General features: G+C 36.0%; 1 pseudogene; it reads right to left on the reverse strand.

Annotated features, from left to right (window-relative positions):
* Positions 1–521: 521 nt before the first annotated feature.
* On the reverse strand, positions 522–741 carry LOC114890420 (annotated as a pseudogene).
* Between the last annotated feature and the right edge of the window lie 2,349 nt (positions 742–3,090).

Below are 3,090 nucleotides of genomic sequence, written 5' to 3' on the forward strand. Positions count from 1 at the left end.
CAGCAATCTTAACAGTTAAGTTACTATATAAAAATGAAACTGTGCTCTCAAGCACTGGTCAAAACTGTTGTGCTGGGAATCCTTTCCAGAGCATTAGCTCCCTGAGAGAAAACAGAGATCCTAACCAGTTGCTTCCATGAATAATAACCCCAGTATGGTATACATAATGTCCTTCAAAGCATAACTCAGGCAACCATGGTCGTCCTGACAAGCTTATCAGCATTTACACACAAGATATATTTAAAATTGATCCCAGACCAACTATTGCAACCATAATCCCATTATTTAGCACACTACGTTCCCGCTGAGATGCCAAAGCCAGAAATCTCAAAGCAAAGAGTGATGGTTCATCATCTTTTACAAGTGAGACAAAAATATCAAGAAGGAAGAAAGGTAACCCCCCTCCCCCCCCACCCGCCCAAATGCAACAAATCGATGTTATCTTCACAGCTTTAATTGACGTGATCCAGAGTTCTCAATTTCCTGATTTGAGGAGTCCATTTTCAAGGTGACTGTCAAGGTCAAGAAGAGCTTTCAGGCTTTTCTTTGCCATGGCCCATGAACTCCAGTCCTTCAATAGGAATCTCCTTCTCTTTTATTGCTTTCTGAACATACTGCTGGTAGCACTTGAAGAGGTAGGTGCCCGGGTCCCCAGAGCCATCCCCCTTGAGGAACCTGTGCAAACAACTGATTGAAGAACTAATTGTACTCATGCTTCATGTTGGCGCAAGCCTCCCCTACGCTGTTCGTGGCATCTGTGTCTGTGGCGCTGGCAGCGGCTCTCAGATGTCCCATAATTTCCTTTGAAGAGTTAACTTATCAGTCTTTTACTTCCTTGAAAGAAACGTGTCTGTTTTTTCTGGATGCTTTAAAATTTTTCTTTCTGCTTTTGTTTTCTTTTTTGTATTTTTTCCCTGATGTGTCTAAGGGTGGTTTTATACAGAACTTTTTGAATCTGTGGATTAATTCCTTTTGTCAGTTTGGAAAAATATTTTTTTTTTTCTGTGTGTTTTTTCACCTGTTGGGCTATGTTTTCTTTGTTTGTTTTTGTCTTCACCATTTTATCTTATTCTTGGCCTAACTGGTAATTTTTGATTGAATGCTTGGCCTTGTATATAAAAATTATTGCATCTCTGTATTTTTTTCTTCCTCCGAAAGGTATTTTATTTTCTTTTAGCTCACAGAAAAAAAGGTTGATCATCTCAATTCTATAAGGGATTGTGATAATTTGAGACTCAATTTCAGTCTTTGTGAGAACTGGTCTAGTTTCAGTTTCCACTTACTCCTATCCAATTCATATGAGTAATCTTGTTCTTTAGCCCTCTTTTTTCATCAGTTGCCAGGAAGTTAATGTTACTTTTAATGCTCCACTACAATAACTCTATTGACCTTGCTTTATATTTTCATTTCTTGTTCCCATAAAAATACTTCTTTTATTTGTAACTTAATTGTCTTATTGTATCTATATCTATTATTGTAAAGATTCTCAAATACTTTTTATAATCCATTCACTCATGATTTATTATCACCTGTCTACACTGCTTAGGGCACAAATTGGGCTCTAAGTAGGCCCATGGGTATGAATTCCACATTTACTGACTTAAAGGGGCTTGCAATCTAATAACAGGAAAATAACAGACAACCATGTGACTGGTATAGTAGAGAGTAGAAATAGTATGCAAAGGTGTATAAGCCACGTACTGCAGGAATGCAGACAGAAGAATAATATAGTTTTCCTAAAATGACAAGGGAGAACATGAGAGTGACATTTGAGTGCACACTTGAAGCAGGACTAGGATTAACAGGAGAGGGTCATTACTTCAGGCTAAGTAATAAATAAAAATGTAAGAAGAGAAAAATGGGATAAAGGATGGGATGAATAACATGAGGGATATTGCTATGGGAATGAGCCACGGATGGGTAAGACTGATTCAAAAACTATATTCTGAGATTCTTAAGCCAGAGATTCTGTCGCTAGAACTAGTTGTTATTCTTTGGTGATCTTAAGATTTCTGCTGGTTCTTTAATTATCTCACAAGAGATGTATTTACCAAGTAAAAAAACAAGAAAGAGTTGCTGCCTCCAGGGCTAAGAGTAACCAAGGAAAGAGAAACACACCTGCCTTTTTGGTCACCAATACTAATATTTTGTTTTCTCAGGTCTTGAATGGTAAGCTAAAGACTTGGGTTGGAACGGAATGCAGGCGCTCTAGGGTGATGATTCAGGCTGACTGTTAGACTTGCAAAATTGAATGTGGGTGGTTTTGTTGTGTAATCTTTTGCCTTAATCTTTCTGCTTTTGATGAAGTGCTTTGACTGTCTCTTTATGTGTATGCCTGTAAGAAGTAGGACATGCATGGAGTTTCTTAATGGAACCTCATCAAATTTAAAGTCATGACAGAAAAATTGGTTTGCCTTAGGTTAAAAAAGTCCTCTTTAGTTATAGAAGAAAATTTTTTAAAAAAGAGAGAAAGGAAGGAAGGAAAAAAAGAAAGAAAGAAAAAAGAAAGAAAGAAAGAAAGAAAGAAAGAAAGAAAGAAGAAAGAAAGAAAGAAAGAAAGAAGAAAGAAAGAAAGAGAAAGAAAGAGAAATACTAATCATTAAATCCAGGCTAAGCAGTCGGTATTATTTTATTTTGGGAATTTAAAGTCCATAAAATTAAAAAATGTGATCAAATTTGGTTCCCATTTCAAGTGAATTTCAGATCTGGAATATAACTTACAGAATTAGTGTTCACATGTAGTGTTGGAGAGGAAATTTGATATAAAGGGTCAAAAAATTTAATTATATAGTAATTAAATCACAGATTGAATATTTTGTTTGTCATTTTGAAAAGCAAGAAAAGCTAAACATTTCCCAAGCAGAATGCCATCACCTCAACTGTTTCTCAATATTTCAGTCAACATTCTTTCAACAAACATTTACTGAGCATCTACTCTACATCAATTTCTCTACTAGCCTCCAGAGATAGTGATGAACAAAATGCAGACACAATTCTTGATCATTCAGAGATTAGAGTCTAGTGAGGATCATCCAACAGTTGTCAAATAATCACACATATGACAGAATAATTCCAAACATGAGAAAAATG

The sequence above is a fragment of the Monodon monoceros genome, unplaced genomic scaffold (assembly GCF_005190385.1).
Source record: "Monodon monoceros isolate NGI ecotype Baffin Bay Population unplaced genomic scaffold, NGI_Narwhal_1 Super_Scaffold_11, whole genome shotgun sequence".
NCBI classification, from domain to species: Eukaryota; Metazoa; Chordata; class Mammalia; order Artiodactyla; family Monodontidae; genus Monodon; species Monodon monoceros.